The sequence below is a fragment of the Capsicum annuum genome, chromosome 5 (genome assembly GCF_002878395.1).
Source record: "Capsicum annuum cultivar UCD-10X-F1 chromosome 5, UCD10Xv1.1, whole genome shotgun sequence".
Taxonomy (NCBI): domain Eukaryota; kingdom Viridiplantae; phylum Streptophyta; class Magnoliopsida; order Solanales; family Solanaceae; genus Capsicum; species Capsicum annuum.
This window is the reverse complement of record NC_061115.1, coordinates 47,504,068-47,528,827: the sequence shown is the minus strand read 5'-3', so window position 1 is coordinate 47,528,827 and position 24,760 is coordinate 47,504,068.

The window sequence follows — 24,760 nt, the reverse complement described above, 5'->3', positions numbered from 1 at the left end:
TGAAATTGAAGCTACCTATTCTAGTCCTCTTATTCCCCCTCTTTCTCTTTATTCTTAGTCTCTTCTATCTGTTAAGCATGGACCATTAGCCTAGATATGTCTATCTCCTTAATTAGCATTGTTGTTCTGCACTTTTTAATAACACTCTCTAACATCATGGATACAAACTTACTCATTCCGGACCTACTTTCTGCTACTTAATAGGGAGCATACCTGGCTAATTGACTAAACTTGAGGGAATACTCTTTTACACTCATACTACCCTACTTGAGATTGATGAACTCTAACACCTTGGCTTCTCTCAGCTCTAAGGGAAAGAATCTATCTATAAAAGCAATATCAAACTCTTCCCACTCTATAGGCTCTGCATCTGTGTCCCTGTCTACCTTTCACTGCTTAAACCATATATGAGCCACATCTTGTAGCTGATAGGTAGCTAAATCAGCACTCTTACTAAAATTCACTCCCGTGATATTCATGACTTTCTAAACCTGATCGAGGTACTCCTATGGATCCTCTACTTACTTAGATCTTGAGAATGGGGGATAATTTATTAGGGTGAAGTCCCGAATCCTAGCTGCAATAGTATTGTCCACTGGTTGGCCTGAACAGCAGCTGGCCATTCGTTCTGAGCTGCTATAGAATTGGCTAGAGTAGTAAATGTAACCTTGAATTCTACATGGGAGACATTCTCGTCTAGGGGATCTGCATGAATGGGCAGAGATGCTAACTGGTTTTCTGTTCTTTATCCATTGGTTTTTTTTAGAGGGATGTTCTGTAAACATAAGTAAAAGAATGGATTAGACTGAGATTTTAACTTAAGCTCATGCTCACTCACATGACATGGATACTGAAAGAATAAAAACTTTTCATAAAATGTCCCATAGCCTCTTGCCCATATGTGTGGCACACTACACACACATGCACAAGACTCTACTAGATGTGACTTTCAAACTCCCTAGGACTTTGTTAAATCTTAGGCTCTAATACCAAGTTTGTAACACCCCGAGTCTGTACCCCGGATGCTACACGATGCTTACTACCTCGAAAGACCATAAGCTAACCCATGACTGATATCTTCTGTCAGAACTAAGTAATAATACTAAATAATGCAGAAAAAAATAGGTTAAAATGCCATAAGGTTCATAATCTGAAATACTGATAAAATATAACATCTGAAATAATATCAGATAAAACCTCTGAAATCTAAAATACTATCTGAACTAGTCTAGTCTGAAAAGCCTCTATCTGAACTGTCTAAGTGTAGAGTTGATGGGACAAGCCCCCAACTAACTCTGACTACTGAAATGCTAAAATAAAAAACATCCTTTATAAATATGAACTCACTACTAAATCTAAAACTGCTGGCTGAATCTGAATCTGTCTATACGCGGTCAGGAACCTGAGCATTCGAACCTTTGATACCAGACATCATAGCATAAAGAAAGAGTATGTGTTAGCAAAATGGAATATACTGGTATGCTAGATGAGGTAGGGCTGAATGCAAGGGTTCATATGCATGAGCAATAACTGACTGAATGATATAAATTAACTAAGTAAGAGTACATAAGTAAATGAAATTACTGTAAATACTGAGTATGTAATACTGTGCATATACCTGTATATTGTATTTGAGCTTTTACTGAAGCTGAGTATTGATTTTTAATACTGAGAAACTAATATCTGTGATTACTGATAATTTAATTATTTATAATTGAGTGACTGTGTCTGACAGTCCTGATTCTGTAGAACTAAACTGAGTTCTATACTGGAGACTGAAATTGAGACTGTTATAAATAATCATCTAACCGACATGCCCCTTTTCTTAATAGATTTAGGGTCTAACCTGTAACCCCAGTTGGAAGGTGTCAGTACCATGCCACAGGTAAAGACAATTTGAAAAGTTAACCTCATCTGGTAGGTACTCTAATGAAAATAGTGGAACACTCAACTGGCAGGTTAAAATACCTCATCAACCAACAACTAATAGGTTGATGTCTCAACCTATGCTGGATACGTGGTTATGGACTGCAAGGACTGCTTCTAAGGGTCATACTCTCTACTGGAAGGTGAGCCCCTATCCTTGGGTTCACTCGGTGTTGAATCCTTCTCCCAACTAAACAGACACTAAACTGATTATACTGAGCTGAACTAGACTGAAACTGAAATTCACTGAGTTTTGTAACTGACTGAGTACTACTATTTCATAACATGACTGAGACTATTCTATAGATACTGTAGCTCTAGGTATACATCTATATTTTTGGGTATTAGATACCCCCAAGACTCGATAGCGTGAAAGTAAAGCATATCATGATCTTGAAAAGCATAACCATGTCCACTTGTTCATAATTCATTCATAGAGACACTTTATCGAACACTTGTAGGGCATAAGCTTGTACATGATTGGGACCACATAATGATATGTCATGATTTCACTATTTAATTCACATAGGCATTTTAGCAAACACTTGGGGAGCATGGATTATTTTACATTATAATAGCCAACACATGAACAACATGAATACAATACTCAAATTCAAATTCAAGGGTTTAGCATAAAATTGTTATAATTCATCACATAAACTATTTTAATTTCATGGAAGCTTATAATTAGTCATGAATTGAAACCCAATTACTAGCATGAACATGAGTACAATTAAATTCAAGTATGGAAATCATCATTCTATAAACTTGTAGTTTTAAAAATAGGTTCTTGGACTCTATGGATGAAAGAAACCCATAGATGAACACCTAACATAGCTGAGAAGATTAATTTTTGATGGTTCTTGGGGAAATTCCTAAGTTTTGTTCTTGATTTCTTGAAGCTAGGGTTTGGCCCTTTAAGAGAGAATGTTTTAATCTTGAGAAAAAGTGAGGAAACAATGATATAACTAGGTTAATTAGGGGTAACTTACCTGTTAAAGGTTGATTTAGAACATGGAAAAATACCCAATTACCCTTAAAAAAGATTTTAAAATCATCACTGGATGCTCAATTTTGGGCCTCACCGCGATGCGGTGCCATCGTAGTGAGCCACTGGAATGTGGCTGGCACTGTATAAAAATAGATGATTGGAATATTGGCTCTTGGCACGATGTGGTGGTATCACGGAGCCTCACTGGAATTTGACGACTAGGAAATGGCATGACGGTGTGACGCAGCCTTATCATGGTCCTTCATTGGAAAATAATAATTTCCATTTGGACCCTTAGCACGACGCGGTGATACCAGGTGGCACACTGTTTTACTAAAAATGCTATAACTCTTCACTCGAGTATCGGATTTGGGAAAATTTCATATCGTTGGAAAGCTGCCTGAATTTCCTACACAATGGTAGGCTCTAAACTGAAAGATTCTGAGTATTTTAAGGAAATATATATATATATATATATATATATAATACTCATGTACTGAGAGTTAAATTAGGCTAGAAAAATACGGGGTATTACATATATAAATGAAATCCTAGGTCATCGAGTGTTCATAACCTGCCATATCTAAAGAATGCAACTACTATGTCAATTTTGTTAACTGAATGCAATCATATAATTCAATGACTTGACCCAATACTCATGAAATTTACAATGCATTTAGGGTTTAGGATGATAATCAAATACTAACACATAAATTAATGCTAAAATTGAGGTTATAACTCATTAACACTAAAAGACTAATATATCAATGAATTTACCAGTATCCATAACCTTAAATTATGAAAAAATGAATCATACTAAAGAGTTGGGTTAACTTAGAGACTCATTGAGTGAAAGGGAACCTATTGATGAAATCCCACATACTTGGAGATGGGAACCCTAAAGAAATTCTTAGAATTGGTTGTCTTAGGAAGATTAACCCTAACAATCTTAGGAAAAGGGAATCACCTTTTTGCCTTCTAAAACTAAGTATTAGATAATATTCTAAGTATTGTGATATTAGGGTCATATAAACCCCATTAATAACCCTTGAAATTCCACAAAATTACATAGTTTAATGTTAAAAGAGTGGAAAAAGATTATTATGCCCCTTAAAATTTTGGAACTAGAAAATATAGGAAGGAATGTAAGAGACCTTTCCACGATCGTGGGTTGACTCATTGCTGGGAGTTGGATGAGAATTTTATCAACATAATCAAAAGAGCCTTTATAAAATTGTGTGATCTACCTACGGTCGTACCTTGGTTAGTATGTTTGCTAGTTATATCAAGGGCATCTTTGGGACTCATGATCGTGCCTGGGGATCATGCTATTAAAGTATGATCATGGTTTTGTTTCATGGTATGAGGGTAAACTTTGTAAAATTTCAGATAATGGGGTTAGATTAATCAAATTAGACCATTTTACAATCATACAATGTAACCACGGTCATGGTTGGTCTCGCGGTACCTCACTATAGTGAACATTTTACTAAAAAAGCCATAACATTCTACTCTGATGCCAGATTAAAGAAAAACTAAATAAGTTGGAAAGAAAATTCAAATATATTTCATTTAGTAGGTATGGGACTCAAAAATATGTCTGAATATAGAAGTTAGGCTCATTTGAAGTTGATCACTACATTAGGAATAGATTGGTAAGGGAGGTTTTGGCTTGGTTAAGGGCTAGGGGTTCTTGTGGCCTTAGTAGATGGATGAATCCCCTCTTATGCTGTTAAAAATTAATGATTTATCCTATATTTACTTGAAGCATGGTTTTATTCTAGATTTGGATTTTCTAGGGTGTTACAATATCTCCTACTTGGGGTTATTTGTCCCCAAATAGAAACTGACTAAGTAGAAGGTTAGGGAAAAGAGATAAAATTCCCACATCTTCTTCACCACCTCCCGTAATATTTTTGAAAACCTTTTACACTATCTATACCTAAAATTCTTACACCGAGTTAGTATGAGCTAAAAACTGACATGGTACTAGATCGTTAACTGAAATATGGGGTGATTTGGACACAGGAACGCATGTTATGGTATGGGAATAGTTGGGTGATATGAAATAGAAAGAATTAATTAATAAAGGTAAATTATTACATCAAGCTAGAATGAGTTCAAAGGAAAAAGGTAGGGTATTTGGTTATCATGTTTGCCTCTACCTCCCAAGTAGATCCCTCAACTGACTGATTTTGCCAAAGAACCTTCACTAATGCAACCTTTTTATTCCTCAACCTACGAAACTGACAGTTAAGAATTTCCATAAAAACCTATTTGTAAGAGAGGTTATCTTTTTTGCCAACCATTTCTAAGGTTACAACTAATACGGGATCACTAATGCACTTCTTCAACAAGGAAAGATGGAAAACTGGATGCGCTGCTACAAAATCCACTGGAAAATTTAAATCATAGGCCACTTTGCCAAAATGACCTACAATCTCATAAGGACCAATGAAGTAGGTATTGATATTTCCTTGCTTCACAAACCTTTTAACCCTTTTCATAGGTGAAACTTACAAGTAAACATAATCACTATGGAAAACTCAAGTTACCTCTTTCTCACATCTATATAGGACTTCTGACAACTCTGAGACACTCTCAACCTTTTGCTAATAAATTAAACTCTATTCATAGACTCATGGACTGGGTATGGTCCGGTCAATGTGGTTTCACCAACTTTAAACCAACCTATAGGACATCTACATATCATTCCATGTAGTGCTTCAAATGAGTCCATCTAAATAATAGAGTGGTAGTTGTTATTATATGAAAACTTGATCAATGGTAGATGATCATCCCAACTGCCCTTTATAATTGATCACGCATTCTTTAAATATGTACTCTAAGTTCTGAATGGTCCTTTCTACCTGACCATCAGTCTATGGGTGAAAGGTTGTACTGATACAATCCAGATTATCTTTAAGCCATTCACTAGAAGCTAAGCCTAGGAGCTTCAAAGGATCCAAGGATTGTTCAAGAAATGGAAGGAACTTAAAGAAGCCTCCTTACCATTAAGATGGTGCTACATATTGATGTTCATACTCACATTGTTCCAAGGATCATTGAAGGAGGCAAGGAAAGGCAAAATGGGGCAAGAAAGCCCCTTGAAAAGGACTTACGCTCAAGGCACTTTGGATCCTCTTTTGATACACTCTAGCATTTAAAGAGTGGATTAAAACAGCCCCTAGTAGGCCTTTTCTTTCCATTGGGTCACTTTTGTGACTAAAATTGTAATCATTAGCCTAAACTATAAATAATTTTGAGTCTTGATCATAGTTTTAGTTTTGCTTGATGATTGATGAATTGATGAAAATCCATTGATTGAGATTATTGGACAAATTTTGTTGAACATTGGTTTAGAATCATTGGTTTAGAGGGAATTCATCTCCCTCTGGATCACCATAGGAATTAGGTGTTTGATTAGATTGTAATTAAGGGTATTAGAGTTTGATATACTCTTTTATTCTTGGTTACTTCTTTTCTGGTGTCTAATTATCTATCTTATCAATTATCTTTACTTTTTCATGTTGTTGTTATTTTTTGTAGTTTGATTCATATCATTTGGTATTAAAGTCGAGCTAGATTTCATTTTTACAAAGTCAATCTTGGGTCTAGTCGTCTTAGAAAGTTGAATATTACAAAAAAAATTACTACTCACGTTTTAGGTCTTAGGTCACATTTTGAGTTTTTGATTTGTGTGTTTTCTTAAGTTTCTAGTGTTATATTTACATTCCCTAACAATATACGAGTCTATAAACCAAACTTGAGTCAAATCAGAGCTTATTTGAGTGTTCTATCCTTGTTAGAAGCTTGGATTAAAGATATTTGAAGTGAATTAAAAATCTAAAGAATATGGGAAAATTTATGTTTGGGATGATTTAACAAGGCTAAGAAATTCCTACTTTCAAAATTTCAACTCATTCCAAGATCTGGAGAAAAAGTTAGAAAGATTAATGTTCTTGGTGTGTTCTTGGGGAGATTGTTATATTCATATTAAAAATTTATCCAAAAAAGGGTGTTTGATCCAAAAAGAAGGAAGAAAAAGAGTGAAAGGGTGTTTGAGTTTGAGTATCTAAAAAGATCTCGAGAATATTCCAACAGAAGATTACACAAAAGGCATCAAGAAGTGCAGTTTCAGCCTTGGAACAATTAAAGGGTAGCCAATTTGCCCTTAACCTGCGCCCAAGATGTGTTGCAGCTGCTCCCAGCTTATTGCCGCACCTCAAGGTGGTGTCTAAGGCCTCTCCATCATCCAAACTGCATTGGATGTGCGTTACAACTTGTCACGGCCCAAACTAGGGCCTAGTCGTGTCAGGCATCTCAAGTCCAACAAAGACCGAAGACCATCCCCTATACCCAATCCAACCAACCAACATAAAACCTGTGTCGGAAGAATTCCGAACATACAATAAGATATAGTATTTAGAATTCAATGACTTTAGGATTAGTCTAAATCTGAGACCAACCCAACCAAGTCATATCATCCAACCCAAACCAAACAAACCATTATATGCCCAATTCCACAGTTGTCGAGATTCCCTTGTACCATTCGCCCTCTATGATACATATGTACAAGTATATACTTGGGAGATTCCCTTGTACCCCACAAGTACGTGGTTATCAAGACCAATCCTCAAGTCGGCAAACATGAGTTTCTAGTGTCAACCTTTCAGACTCACAACTTCATGGGCAGTTATCATAACCCCCATTATTGCCCAATTAAAATACTTAACACATAAACCAAACCACCAATTCCGGGAGTCAATTATTAAGGCATTATAATATGGTATCGTCATACCGATTATAGCTTTCAAGCAATGTCATTAGCCAACACTTTGGGGATTCCCATGTTCCTAAAACTCCATTATTAAAATCACTTGGGGGATTCCCATGTACCCCACTATGTTTTCATAGATTACTTATTTAAGGGATTCTATTATACCCCATAAGGTTTTCAAAACCATCTTTATTCAAAGCCATGGCCACCAACTACTTTCTAAACCATTAAAATCAACCAAAACCAATATAGGTTCCATTACCATATTATACAATGCAAAGTTTTCAATATTAGTTAAACAATGTGAAAAAATCGTTCTCATAGGTATTTTAACAAACATATTAAGGGCACAAGATTTCCAAACAAAATCCATGTATCAGTTGACTATTCCCAAGAAACCACATGTTCAAACCATAATTATAATATGAAAACCATAAGAAAAACATGGGAAAATATTTATCTAACAAAGAACAACCAAAATTCCTAACATATATTTCCAAACAAAAACATTACCACAATAATACCATGAAATCATCCATTAAATAATGCTTTTAGTTGAACTAAAAATGAGGGAGGAGTAACATTCCTGAGTTACAAAGATTCATGGGGATTTTGATCCTTAAGCCTCTAGATAACCACCTTAAAGAAACCCTAGTCAATCTTCTTGAGAGGTATTTAAAGAGTGCTTTTAATCTTCTAAGTTAAGAATGAATGACCAAATAGTGTTATAAGACCTGGGTTATTAAGGGTTTGGGATAAGAAAAGTCTAAAATACCGTAAGCTTAAAAGCTGTAGAAGACTTACAAGAGGGTACGGTTGGACACCTCCACTTGTACCCATATTATACGAGTGGTACCTTTCCCTCATACCTTGAACGGAAAGTTGGACATCAAAATCTATCCATCATATGACTCCTTAGCCTAAGTCGTACCCTAACCATATGATTAGTACCCTTCAAGTCATGTCCTAAGCAAAAATATCTAGGCTAGACACTATACAACATACGATTTAGCACTATACTTGTTGTATCATATACATATAACTCGTATGGAGCCTCTTCATATCAAGAATATAACTTGGAAAATGGGAGACTAAAAAACATACGACTAGGGTCCTAGACCCGTATCCACACCATATGATTCATGGTGTGATTCTTATGGTGATATGAAGGATCAAAACAACGGAAATTTTAAAGGGCCAAAACCCAGGGTGTTTCAGAACTGCTGCCACAGGTCAAAATAATGAGCATCCTTCCCTACCTGTGCTGGAAGTGCTCTAGAGGTGCACCCAAAGTGTATGACACCACCTAAATGCATATCAAGCCTTACAAACGTCCAATTCAAGTTCCAAATGCATTCTAAAACTTCTAAACTACAACTTCATTAGGTTTGATTCCTTACTTTCATTCCTTTATTCTTAAATTCAATTCTTAATTCTTAAAACTATCAACAACTACTAATTCACCTAATAAGTTGTATGATTAGTTCTTGAGTACGAATTCATTCATCATCTCATTTTTTTCAAGCTTTTCTTTTTGTAATATCATTGTTAATTCTTGATCTAAGTCCCTACATTTTTATTTGAGTCCTTCAAAAATGAGTCTAATCTGACTAAGAGTAGAAATTGACACCTCGATTACCACACTAAATATAAACCATATTTCAACATTTGTGATACAAGTGTGAGGTAATCAAAGGTGTGAAGAGTTTGTGAAGTTAATTTCTCTAACACTAACATATTTTTTGTTTTTGTGAGTGAATTTATTCATAGTTACCATGGATAACTACACAACAAGGGCTATCTTAGCAGCCATTGAAACTCTTAATTGTAAAATTGATTCTATGGACACTAAGATAAATTCCCTTAACCTTAAGGTTGATTATCTTGAAGGGAGTGTATCCTTAATTGGTGAAAGAGTGGATATCATAGAAGGTTAATACAACACATCTATATCCACACCTCAACACTACCATGATTTCAACTAGTGGGCATGCTCCAAATCCTTCGATTCATATTTCCTTAAAAAATCATTACCAAATGATCAATCAACTAATGTAAGCACTTGATTCCATTCCTCAAGCCACTACATATCCACAAAACCAAAATCCCATTCGAACACTCCAACCTCAATTCAACCAAACACAATATGATGAATCGCTAACCCAAAAACCCCAAACTCCACTAAACCAAATTCCCCCATTCCAAGCACCTCTTAACCAAAACCAACCTAACCAAATAGATAAGGAAGAAATGGAAGAATAAAAAGTGGAGTTCAGAGCATTCGGTGAAGTCAATATATTGGTAGAGAAAATGAGAGGTATACCAATAGATTAATGAGGCTATCGAGGTCAAGGAGGAAGATTTGGTCCAGCACCTAATGGTAGAGGAAACTTGGAAAACCAACCCTAAGGTTATGATCAATGGAACTAACAAGGAAATAGAGGTTGAGATATGGGTATCAATTCAATCAAGGTGAGTCTTCCAAATTTCAAAGGCAAAAGTAATCCCAAAGCTTATCTCTCATGAGAGTCCTCTTGTGAAAGTATAGTCTAAGTTAATGATATCATCGAAGAGAAGAAGAGTTGCTATGCCATACCCATTTTGAAAGGTATGCTAATCCATGGTAGGATTATGTCATGAGATTTGGAAATGTGTTGAAGAAGGACAACCCCCTCCATGGGATACGTTAAAGGTATTCATGAGACAAAAGTATGTTCCAGAGAGGTATAGACACGAGATACTTACCAAGTTCTACAACTTGAGGAAAGGTAGCAAGAGTGTTATGGCCTATTATGATGAATTCTAACAATTGATCTTGAAGCTCGACCATCGAGAGAACGTGAACCATCACATCATTTGCTTCAAGGTTGGATGTAACAAAGATATCTCCTTATGCATGACTATCCATAAGTTTTACCAAGTGGTCTTGGAGATTGAGAAAGATATCAAAGAAAGGGAAAATTACAAACCAAAAGGGTACTCGTCTACCAACACTTAAAGAAATAGTAAAGAGGTAGTGAAATAATCACCAGGGTGGAACAAGAACAAGAAATACAAGTCCAATAACAAAAAGCTCGTATAGAAGACCACTCCAAAGTACCCACCAAGGAATAAAGGTAACAAATATCCTACTCCCAATCCTAAAGATTTTTAATGTTTTAAATATCAAGGGTGGGGACATAAGGCAAGTGAATGTCCCAACCAAAGAAACTTGATCCTTAGGGAAGGGAAATTGTATTACCTTGGAGAAGAGGTAGAATTGAAAGATGAGAAAGATTAAAAATCCCAAAATGGAGAAGGGTCCCAAGAAGATGAGCAAGTGAAGGGGGATAATAAAGATTCTTATCCTCAAGATAGAGAGTATGATGTTCTAAATTTTGTTGTGACGTATGAAATGATTACTAAGGTGATAGATGACCCTAGTCAAAGGGAGAATTTATTCCATACTAAATGTCTTATAAATGAAAACGTGTGCTCTTTGATCATTGATAGCAAAAGTTGTGCTAATGTGGCTAGTGCTACTTTGGTTAATTTCTTGAAGTTTCCCATATCCAAACATGCCACACCATATAATAATCAATGGTTAAATAATTATGGTGAGTTGAAGGTGACTAGGCAAGTGGTGATTCGGTTCAAAGTTTGGAATTATCATAATGAGGTACATCGTGATGTAATACCCATGCAAGCTTATAATCTATTTCTTTGGAGACCATAGCAATATAATCGTTCAATCAATCATGACGGGAGGACCAATTGGTACTCTTTTGAGTTTAATGGTTGGAAATTCACTCTCCACCTACTTTCCCCATCTCAAGTGAATGAGGGTCACCAAAAATTAAGAGAATTAAAAAAGATGGGTAAGAAATAAGTTGAGAAGAAGAACCAAACTGAGGAGCGGGATGAAGAAGGGGAGAAGAGGAGATTAAAAGGAAAGAGTCCCTTGGTAATGTTGGCTAGGAAAAAAGATCTTTTCAAAGATCATGATGAAAAATTACACGTATTCCTCTTAGCTTATGATTTTCATGCTAACCACTATCCTTCTCCTATTTCTCTTTCTATTTTCCTCTTTTTGCAGGACTATGAAGATGTGTTCCCAAAGGAGCTTTCGCAAGGATTACCCCACTTCAGGGAATTGACCATAAAATTGATTTTGTGTCATGTTCTTAATTACCCAACAAATCAGCCTATCAAAGTAATGTAAAGGACACCAAAGAGCTCCAAAGGCAATTTGAGGGACTTCTCAACAAGGGGTACATCAAAAGAGCATGAGTCCATATGTGGTTCCAGTGTTTCTAGTGCCAAAAAAGATAGAACATAGTGCATATGTGTTTATTAGCAAGACATTAATAAAATAATGGTAAAGTATCGCTACCCAATTCCCTGTTTAGATGATCTGCTTGTTGATTTGAATGGTTCGTGTGTTTTTATAAGATATATCTGAGGAGTGGGTACCACCAAATTTAGATGCAACCGGCTGATAAGTGAAAGATAGCATTCAAGATCAAGTTTGGTCTATAATAGTTGATCATGCCTTTTGGCCTCACCAACGCTCTTAGTAACTTTATGCAGTTGATGAACCATGTGATGAAATCGTTCATAGGGAAGTTTGTTGTGGTATACTTTGATGATGTTCTAGTTTATAGAAAATCCCTTGAAGAACATGTCTTATATTTGCAAAATATGTTTGAAGTGCTTAGAAAAGAGAAGTTGTATGCTAATGTTGAAAAATGTTCTTTTGGTGTGAATGAAGTTATTTTCTAGGAATTTATTAGGAGCTAGGGAGGAGTCGAGGTGGATGAATCTAAGATAGACGCTATCAAGAATTATCTAACTCCAAAATCCATTAGTGAAGTAAGAAATATCCATGGGTTGGCTAGTTTTATAGGCGATTTGTCAAAGGATTTAGTACCTTTGCCGCTCTCTTGACCAAGGTGATCTGTAAGGATAAACCTTTTAAATGGGGTGATTAGCAAGACAATGCATTTGAAGCTTTCAAGGATATACTTAGACTCTACCCCTTTATTGTAATTACCCAACTTTGATAAAGTGTTTGAGATTTAATGTGATGCAAGTAAGGTAGGAATAAGTTTTGTCTTAATACAAGATCATAAACCTATTGCCTATTTTGGTGAAAAGTTAAAAGGAGAAACTCTAAATTTTTCCACCTATATCTAGATCTATACACCTTGATTAGAGCCTTGGGTAATTGGCAAGATTATTTGTGGCCCAAAGAGTTTTTGATTTAAACCGATCATGAATCCTTGAAATATCTCCGGGACTAAGATAAACTCAATAAAAGACATGGCAAGTGGATTGCTTTCCTAGAGACTTTTCCTTATGCAATATAATATAAAAAGGGAAAGAAAAATGAGGGCGCCGATGCATTGTCTAGGAAGTATGTCCTTATATCTACATTGTCTTCTAAATTGATGGTAGTTGAGAGTCTATACCCAAGGACCCCAAATTTTTTTCAAATATATCAAGATCATGAGACATGGGGTAGGAAAAAGTGGGAGAGGGATAGTGCTTCTATGCCCTACTCCAATTTTGATGGTTTCTTACTTAAAGAAAGAAGGTTGTGTGTGCCCTATAGCTCATGGACAGAATTTTTTATAAGAGAGAAACATGATAGGAGTATGATGAGTCAGTTTGAAATTGACAAGACCCCTGGAATCCTAGAGGAACAATTCTATTTGCCCAAGATGTGTCAAGATGTTGCTAGAATTTAGGGCCAATGCAAGAATTATAGAAGGGAAAAATCTTGCCTTCTCTCTCAAGGATTATACACCCCACCACCTACTCCTTAATTCCCACGGATTGACATATCTATGGATGTTGTTTTGAGATTACCTAGGACAAAGAAGGGTAGAGATTGCATTTTTCTTGTGGTTGATAGGTTCTCAAAATGGCCTATTTTATTCCATGTAATAAAATTGATGATGTTTCTAAGGTGGATTATTTGTTTGTTGAGCATGTTGTCAAGATATTTGGACTTCCTTGGACCATTGTTAGTGATAGAGACTCTAAGTTCCTTAGTCATTTTTGGAGGTCGATGTAGGGTAGGCTTGGCACCAAATTGCTTTTCTTAACATCTTTCCACCCAAAAACAGATGGGAAAATGTAGGTGGTAAATAGAACCTTGGGTTATAAGTTGTGCACCTTAGTTATAAAAAAAATGGCCACTTGGAAGGACCACCTACCTTAAGTCAAATTTGCTTATAATTGTGTTATCCATTTGACTATTAGTGTGACTCCCTTTGAATATGATTACAGTTTTAACCCCCTTAACTTTTTATATCTCACTCCTTTGCCTAGTGATATTGTGATAAGCTTAGATGGAGACAAGAGGGAGGAAACTATGAAGAAGTTGCATAAGAAGGTGAGAATTCTTCTTGAGAAGAAGAATTAAGAGGTGGCTAAAATACCAAAAAAGGGAAGGAAGTGGCTTATGCTTGAACCAGTTGATTGGGTGTGGGTGCACCTTCAGAAGAATAGGTTTCCAACCCAAAGAAAACTAAATTGATTCCCCTAGGTGATAGTCTACTTCAAGTGCTTGAAAGAATAAATGGCAATGCCTATAAGATTGACCTTCCTATGGAATATCAAGTGCATAATACCTTTAATGTGTGATCTTTCACACTTCAACATGATATAATATGATCACCCATTGAATTTGATGACAAAATCTTCTCAAGATGGAGAGGATGATACAATACGGATTAGCTCCAAGCCATGCGCTAGAATTCAAGCCTAGGAGCTTCAAAGGATCCAAGGATTGTTCATGAAGTAAGGGGTACTTGAAGAATCCTTCTTATTATCAAAAGGGTTTTATTTGTTGATGATAGAACTCACATTGGTCCAAGGATCGCTGGAGGAGGCAAGGGAAGGCAAAATGGGGCAACAAATCCCTATGAAAAGGACTTGCACCCAAGGCTCTTTTGATTTGCTCTAGCATTTCAAGAGCAGATCAAAACAGCCCCTAGTAGGCCTTTTCTTTAATTTGGGTCACTTTTGGGCCCTACAATTATTATTATTAGCCTAAACTATAAATACTATTGAGGCTAGCTCATTCTTTTAGTTTTTCTATATTATTGATGAATGTTTCTCCATTGAGTGAGAGTATTAGACAACTTTTATTGAACTTTGGTTTTAAAACGTTCGTTTAGAGGGCGTTCATCTCCTTTTGGGTTATCATAAGAATTAGGTGTTCGATTAGATTGTAATTAAGGGTACTAGAGTTTGACATACTTTTTTATTTTGGTTACTTCCTTTCTTATGTATAATTCCCTACCTTATCGATTATCCTTACTTTTTTGTATTGCAGTTACTTTTCGTAGTTTGATTTCGTATCATGTACTAAGATGAACTTGGGTACCAACACCCTTCTAAAAATCCTTCTAAAACCTATACTGAGGGCTTCTATCTGAAATAATAGTCAAGGGTACTCTATGCAATCTACCAACTCCTTTAGGTAGAGTTTAGCATAGTCCTCGGCTGAATTGGAAGTGTTAATTAGCAAAAAATAGGCTGACTTAGTCATCTCATCCACAATAACCCAAATATAATCATGCTATCGACGAGTATGAGAAAACCCTATAACGAAGTCCATGTTGACTACCTCCCACTTATAAGTAGGAATATTGATGTCCTAAACCATGCCACCAGGTCTCTGGTGCTCACCCTTAACCTGTTGGCAATTCAAGCACTTAGCACCAAATTCACCGATATCCTTATTCATACCATTCCACCAATAGACTTCTCATAAATCACGATACATCCTAGTGGCTCTTGGGTGAATAGAATATCAAGAACCATGTACCTCCGCTAGCATCCTTTGTCTCAATTCATCAACATCTAAAATACTAAGTCTGCCTTGACAGCGAAGAACACCATCTCCCTTCTTAGAGAAAATATCAACCTTCTAACTCTAGACTGTTGCTTTCAATTTAAGTAAAACAGGGTCACTATGTTGCTTTTCCTTAACCTTGGCTACCAATTAGGATTTTGAACCATTTTTTACCAAAATACCACCTTTGACTGTGTCAGCCAATTGAACTCCCAGTCTGGCCAATCTATGAACCTCGTGAGCTAGTTCTTTCTTCTCATCCACTACATGATCAACATTACCCATAGATAATCTACTAGGGGTATCAGCCACCACATTGGCATTACTCGAATAGTACAAAACATGCATAGCATAATCTTTTAGCTTCTCTAGCCATGTTCTCTAACGTAGATTTAAATATTTTTGATTGAACACATACGAAAGACTCTAGTAATTGGTGAACACATAGACATGAACCCCATAGAGGTAATGTCTCCAAATCTCTGAGGAAAAAGCCATTGTTCCCAACTCTAGATCATGAGTCAGGTAATTCTTCTCATGAGGCTTGATATATCTAGAGGCATATGCTATAAATTTTCCCTAATGCATCAACACACAACCAAGTCCAACTCTTGAAAAATCACAATAAACCACGAAACTATCTAAGCCCTCGGGTAGAGTTAAAATCAAAGCGATTGTGAGTTGAGAATTCAACTCCTAAAAACTCTTCTAACAAGAACTAGAACACTTAAATTTGACATTAGTATGATTCAATCTAGACATGGGATAAGCAATAGAGGAAAATCCTTCAATAAACCATCTATAGTAGCCAGCTAAACCCAAAAAAACTCCTGATATTTGTAGAAGAGGTGGGTTTAGTCTAGTTTCTCAATTCTTTAGTATTTTTAGGATCAACTTGAATGCCTTAACTAGAAATAATATGACCAAGGAATGTTTCTAAATTCAACAAGATTTTACACTTGCTGAATTTGGCGAATAGATGGTGATCCTTAAGATTCTGCATGACAATCCTCTGATGATTTATGTGTTCATCCATACTTCAATAATAAATGAGGATTTCATATGTGAATACTATGACAAACATGTCCAAGTACTTCTTGAATTCCCTGTTCATCAGGTCTACAAAAGTTATAGGGGAATTCGTTAGTCCAAAATACATAATAATAAATTAAAAATAACCATACTGAGTTTGGAAGACTATTTTTAGAATCCCACGTTCTTTGATGATAGTCTGATCTAACGTCTATCTTAGAGAAGCAACTTGTACCCTAAATTTGGTAAAATATGTCATCCATCCTGGGTATGGGATGCATATTTTTTATTATAACCTTATTCAACTGACGGTAGTTGATGCAAATTCTGAGAAAACCATCTTTCTTATGCATAAAAAGAATTGGAGTGTCTCGTGGAGAGATGCTAGGCTTGATAAAACCCTTGTCTAGGAGATCTTTTAACTGTTCCTTCAACTCTTTAAGCTTGGTTGGAGCTATCTGTAGGTTGGAATTAAAATAGGTTGGGTATCTGGTGGGAGGTTTATTTCGAAGTCAATTTCTCTTTTAGGAGGAACTCCAGGTAGGTCTTTTAGAAATACTTTTACAAATTTATTTACCATTGGAACTGACCTAAGAGTTGAGGTTTTGGGTTTTGAATCTTTAACCCAAACAAGGTGATAGATACAACCTTTGGATCTCAACTTTCTAGCTTAAGGTAAGAGACAATCCGACTAATAGGCACTGAGGTACTATCTTTCCACTCTATGACTAGCTTATTTGGAAATTGAAATTGGACTACTCTATTTTTACAATCAATTAAGTCATATCAAGAGTGGATATAATCCTAAAAATATACCATGTCTAACTTTACAAGATCAACTAAGGTGACTTTCTAGAAAATTATAACTAGTAATTTTTGTATACTTGTTTTTCTATAACTGAGTCACCAACTAGAGTAGTGACTATGAAAGGTTCTAAGAGGATTAGGACTGACACCAAAGTCTATTTCTTTCTTGGATTTACAAAGGTTCAACTCTGGGATCTAATAATGCATAAACAAGAATGTGGAAACCTATAATGTACCTATGACTACATTAAGAGAACCGCATTGATCTTATTGAGTATGAATGGCATCGAACCTGTTCTGATGTTTTCCACTAGCTGTACTAGATGAGGTACCCAGCTATGTAGGGTGACCTGCATGAGCTTCTGGAGAATTTAACTGGATTTTCTAATAGAAACCCTTACACTTCTAGGAAGCCACTTAATATTCCCGAAGCATATGGCGTAGCTTGCCACACCTAAAGCTCTATTATTATCGGCCATACACTTGCCCTTATAGTTCCTACCATATTTTTTTCTACTGGGTTGGTGCGAATACTGCTCACACTACCCTAAGACTTAAAGTTGGTTGACATATAATGATGATCCTGTCTAAAATCGGATAATGGGGTGCTAGCAGACGACGGGCTGAGGCTAAAAATTTCTGGCAAAACTAAAACCATTTTCACCATCAGATCATGGCTAAGAGAAATTGAAGCTATCAGTTTTGGTCCTCTTATTCTCCCTCTTCTTCTCCTTAAATTTCTTATTTTTGATCTATTATGCATGAACCATCAGTCTGGAGATGTCAATCTTCTTCACCAACATGGCAATCCTACATTTTTTGACCATATCCTCAGAAATACCATATACAAACTTACTCATGTGAGCCTCAGAATAAGAAACCATAGTCGGATCATACCTCACCAACTGAGTAAATTTAAGGTAATACTCCTTCACACTTATGCTACCCTACTTTATATTTATGAACTCCTACACATTGGCCTCCCTCAATATAAGAGAGAAGAACCTGCCTAAAAATGCAATCACAAACTCATTTTATTCTATCAAGTTCACATTTTACCCCTATCCTTCTTCTACTACTTGTTCTAGGTGTGAGCTACCCCTTGTAGCTCAAAGGTAGACAGGTCAGCACTCTTAGTTAGGGTAATACCCATAATGTCTGTAACCTTCTAGATACTATTCATGAACTCTTTTGGATTCTCCTTAAACCAAAAAATATTGGGGGATTCATCCGAGAGAAATCTTAGACTTCTTATACTGTCGTATTCCCTACAGGTTGGCTGGAGCCATAGTGGGTTGGTTATTCTAGAAAGTCACATACTTAACTAAGGCTATAAAAGTAGCCCTAAATTCAGCATGAGAGAGTTGCTTATTGAGAGGGTTTTTTGGAGCTGGCGGTGCTTACTGATTCTCCACCCTATGTTCATTTCTACTTCTCCTTTTATTGGTCCTCTTTGGAGGTATGTTCTATAAACGTGTAGAGAAAAAGTTAAAAGAAGGTTCTAATAGAGCTCACACTCTACCATAAGATATGACATGGAAGAAGTAAAACTTTTTTCTAACATGTCTCATAGACTCTTACTCATAAGTATGGTGCATTTTACATCAATGAATAAGACTCTATTCGAGGTGGCTAGCAGAAACCACTCTTACTCATAAGTATGGAGCATTTCACACCCATGAATAAGAGTCTATTCAAGATGGCTAGGAAATATCCTAGGAAACCTTAAACTTGTTGCTCTATGCCAAGTTTATTATAATTTGGGACTACCTCCTAGTCATTACATGGTGCTTAGAATAATAAGTGGCTCCAGGCTAACCTATGTCCTGGAAAAATGCTAAGAAATATAGATAATAATAGATAAAATAACACTTAGGTTGAAGCTAAACTTAAATAATATAATAAATATTCAAAGTAAATTAAATCATCACTATATAAATTTGAGATTAAAGTTGAACATCTACTTGTATATTTGAAAAATCTCTACTAGACAAGTTATTGGGATAATCCCCCAGCTAACTCTAGCTATTTAAAAATAGGGAATGACAAAGAGATAAATGAAAATCTAACTCTTCCTCACATGATAAGGACTAATCAAAACCGTTGTCGTTGATATGGTAAGAGAATGTACTAGGGGTGACCGGAATATTGCGCGTCCGAACCTATATTATAAGACAATATAGTGCAAAGAAAGTATGTGATCAGTACTTTTAATGTACTAAGTATGTGAGATAGGGAAATAACTGATATGAGCTGAACATAAAACATATAACATGATAACTAGAGCAAGACCAAGTAATAAACACATGCTGTAAATTGAACTGAATAACAAAATAAAAGGTCATGCAAGAATCTAAAATTTGAATTGTAAACTCTTGACAATGGGAGATACTAGTAACCGGTATACCCCAACGTAAGCTAACTAGGGTCCAACCTATAACCCCATCTGGAAGGGTGTTCAGTACCTTGCCAAGGGTATGAACACTGACTAAAGCAGATCCACAAAACTAAAGTCCAAAGAAGACTAAGGTGTCAAGCCTGATCTAAGGGATGACCTTTTAGAACCTACTATGGTGTCATAGTTCTGGTACTTAGGGACTTCTACTAACGGTATCAACCTAACTGACGGATGAGCCTTCATCCCTACATCCGTTCGGTGCTAAGTACTACTCCAACTAAATGACACTAAAAAATATAATGTTCCCTAATGGTAATAATTTTATAATAGAAATAAATGTACTCTCAGAAAGCATCCAAATCATATGAGCTGGGGAATATAGAATCCAATATTATCTGCATGAAATCCTAGGTCATCGGGTTCATGGCCCACCATCTCTAAAGAATGTAACTACAATTTCAGCTTTGTAAACTAAATGCAATTACAAAATTCAACGACTCAGGCCCCATACTCATGTAATTTACAATGTAACTAGGTTTTAGGATCATAATAAAATACTAACATAGGAAGTCATGTTAAAATAGGGATTATAACTCAATGATGCTAAAAACTAATATATCAATGAATTTACTAATATCCATAACCCTAATTATGAAAAAGGAAATTGTACTGGAGAGTTGGGTTAACTTAGGGACTCAATGGTTGAAAGGAAACCTATTGATGAAATCCCATATACCTAAAGATGAGAACCCTAAATAATTCCTTAGAGTTGGATGCCTGAGGAAGATGAACCCTAACTAGCCTTAGGAAAATGGAATCACCTCTTTTTCATTTCTAAAACTAAGTATTAGATAAAATTCAAAGTAATGAGAGCTTAGGGTCATATAAACCCCATTAATGACACTTGATATTCCCTAAAATGTTGTAGTTTTAATGTTATTTCTTCAAACTTCCGTGTATTATGTGTATATTTTGTGACTGGCTTAACTTCATTCTAGAATTCTCGCTTGGGTTTATGTTATTATCATTTTTTTTCTTCTTATTAGTTTGGTTGATCCACTTATTTGTCAAGGCTAGGCCATGTCAAATATCATCATGACCGAGTTTTTGGGTCATGACCCTATCATGGTATAGATTTAAGTGCTCGTTGCCATCTGCGCAGTTAGATATTCTTCTAGTATTTAGTTCAGCATACTTGGTGAGTCCTCATGGTTTGAGCATAGTTAATGTTTATTTTAGTATTTCAATTTTCAGTAGTTGAGTTGGATAAAACTTGTCCGATCAACTCATATTTCATTATTAGAGGCTTTCAAACACAGTTAGTTTTTTTTAGTTCATTAGATATTCATGTTAGTTACTTTAGTATATTTCAGTTTAAGTATATTTAAGTTTTGAGATATTTAATTATAAAATTTCTCCTACCTTTTCATGGTTATACTTCTACATAATATTTAAATTTATGATTATAGTAATATGTCAGTACTAAGTTTAGTTTGGGATCACTTCTGGTCCTAAGTATCGACTCTTGTTCAGAATGTAGACTCAGGTCGTGACATTTTTTGTTTAGTAGGGATGAGTGATGATGATTCAGGGGACTGTGACTATTCCTAGAACAGACCTATGTTTTCATTTGAAAACTATTTCTGGGTTGCAAATGATTGAGGATAAAAAAGGGGTTATACAAGGAACTAAAAACTATTAGTGCTAATACACTGGGTCCTTGGGTGGCTTTTGGTGACTTAAATGTTGTTACTAGTTTGAAGATAGACTATTTGGGAGCCCTATTCATGAAGTTGAGATTAAAGATTCAAATGACTACATCACTACTTATGGAATTGTTGAACTATAGCCTATGGGAGATATTTTACTTTGATTAATCGGCATGTGTACAACAAGATTGATAGAGCCTTGGTGGATTCATATTGGGTACTTAGGTTTAACAAGAATGAACTTATGATTATGGACCTGGCGTGTTCTGATCATACACCTCTCAATAATTATTTTGCAATAGAAGAAGCATCGGGGCCAGGACTGTTTTCCTAAACAGTCTAGAAGACCATACAAAAAAGTGTAACTTAGTATAACAAGCATGGGACAGAAGGTTAAGAAGCAAGTTTATGAGGAAAGTACAGCATAAGTTGAATCTTACTATAGTTAAGCTAAAGCACCTGAACATATAGGAATTTAGTAATATAGGAGCCAAAGTTCAAGAAGGATGGAAACCACTCAAACAATGATGAGGATCCCTAACACCTTAGATAGCATTTCACAGTAGAAAGGTAATTGAAAATGAACAAGAGAAATGGAGTAGGATTGAGGCGAGTATAATCAGGCAGAGCTAAGAACTAAATGGTTGCAGCTAGGGGATGGGAACACATCTTATTTCTTTGCAAACCACAAGGCTAGATAGGCACAGAATATAACAAAGCAACTTATCACTACTCAAGGGATTACTATATAGAAGACTAGTGAGATTGAAAATGAAATCAAAGACTTCTATAGAGGGTTGCTGGGGAAGCAGTAGTATCTATTGTGGATGTCATAAAAATTAAAAAAATGGAAGTTTTCTTGATAGAGAGCAGCAACAGTTGCTTATTTCACCTATTACTAATGAGTAAATACATATAACACTCTTGATCATAGATGACCAAAGGGCACATAGAGGTGATTATTTTAGTGTGTTCTTCTGTAAGGGATCTTGGACCATTGTTGGAGATGGATTACTGAGGCAGTCATGCAGTTTTTTTAGCAAGGGAGATGTATAAACCTATAAACTACATTATGATCTCCTTAATTCTTAAAGTTACTAACCCTTATAGAATCACTGAATATAGGCTAATATCGCAGTATACTATGTTGTAGAAGTTGATGTCTGAAGTGTTAGCTAGAAGAATGTAGGGTGTCATGGATAGTTTGGATCAGAGTTAGTCAGAACTTGTCTATGGTAGGGTAGTCTCCAACAATATAATTTTGAGTTATAAGCTTGTGCAAGGGTATAGTAGAAAGGCTAGATCTCCAAGGTGTATGTTGAAGATAGACATGAGGAAGACATATGAGTCGATGGAGTGGCCATATCTTAAGCAAATATTAAACTTTCTATAATTCACAATTACCTTATTTAAATGAGTCATGAATTTTTTGTGAATTGTCTCATACTTTATATTTGTCAAAGGTTCACAACTGGCCCCATTCCCATTAAAGAAAGCCCTAAGTCATGGAGATCCGTTATTTTTCTATTTATTTGTGCTAGTCATAAAGTAGCTCACAAGAATTCTGAAAAATCCTTTAGCTTTCTATTTATTTGCCTCTCTGCATCAAAACACCAAATAAGACCAACTCTGGAAGCATCACAATAAACTACAAATCCATTTGAATCTTCTGGTAAAGTTAAGACTAGGAAGAAAGTGAGTCGAGTGTTTAACTCTTGAAAACTCTTCTCACGTGAATCTGACCACTAAAATTTAACTATATTCTGAGCCAATCGAGACATAGAGTAAGAAGTAGAATAAAACCCTTCAACAAACCATTTGTAATAGACAGCCAAACCTAAGAAACTCCTGATGTTTGATAGAGAGATGGGTCTAGACCAGTTTCTCATTGCTTCGGTCTTTAGAGGGTCAACTTGGATGCCATTATCGGAAACTATATGGCCATCTCTAAGGTTCTGTAACACAACCCTCAAATGATTTGTATGATCATTCTGATTACGGGAATATATGACAATATCATCAATGAAGACTATGACGAACATGTCCAAGTACTGCTTGAACACCCTATTCATCAAGTCCATGAAAGTTGTAGGGGCATTTGTTAGTCTGGAGGAGATAACTAGGAATTGGAAATGACCATACCGAGTTCTAAAGGTTGTCTTCAAGATGTCACATTCTTTGACTCTAAGCTGATAATAGTCGGATTTGAGGTCTATCTTAGAGAAATAACTAGCACCCTGAAGTTGGTCAAACAAGTCATCAATTTTGGGGAGTATATACTTATTACTGATTTTGACTTTATTCAACTGACAGTAGTCAATGCACATTCCGAGAAACCCATCAGTCTTACACTCAAACAGGACTAAAGCGCCTCATGGAGAAACACTAGGCCTGATGAAAACCTTATCTAAGAGATATTTTAACTGTTCCTTTAATTTCTTTAGCTCAACTGGATCCATTCTATAGGGTGAAATAGAGATACGTTAGGTGTATGGAAGAAGATCTATTCTGAAGTCGATTTTCCTCTCAGGAGGAATTTTAAGAAGATCTTCAGGGAACACATCTAGAAATTCATTTACAGCTGGAACTGACTCACGACTTGGAGCCTCAGAAATTGAGTCTTTGACTCAAGAAATATGGTAAATACACCTCTTATATATCATTTTTCTTGCTCTTAGATAGGAAACAAACTCACATTTAGGTACTGAAGTACTACCCCTCCATCCAATAACTGGTTCATTAGGAAAATGAAACTGAATGAATCTAACGACTCTATTTCTATAATCAACTGAGGCATAGCATGAGTGGAGCCAATCCATGCCGAGAATGACATCAAAATCAGTCATCTTTAATACCACAAGATCTATTGAAGTTATTTTCTAAGATACTCTGACCGGGCAATTTCTGTATACCCGCCTGGCTGTAAAAGCTTTACCCACTGGGGTAGACACTGAGAAAGTTTCTGCTAATATTTCAAGACTGACACCAAGTTCATGTCTATATAAGGAGTCATAAAAGAAAGTGAAGCTTCGGGATTTTATAAAACATAAAAATGAAGATGAAAGACCTGTAACATACTCATTACCACATCAAGAGAAATTTCCTGATAATGTAGAGTCTAGAGTGCATACAATCTATTCTGGTGTTTCCCATTGGTTGTACTGGAAGTGGCACCCTGCTGAGTTGGGCGACCGAATGGAGCTAAAGAATGATTGGACTGATCCTACTGACCAAACCCTGGGCAATCCCTGACCTTGTGGCCTAGCTTTCC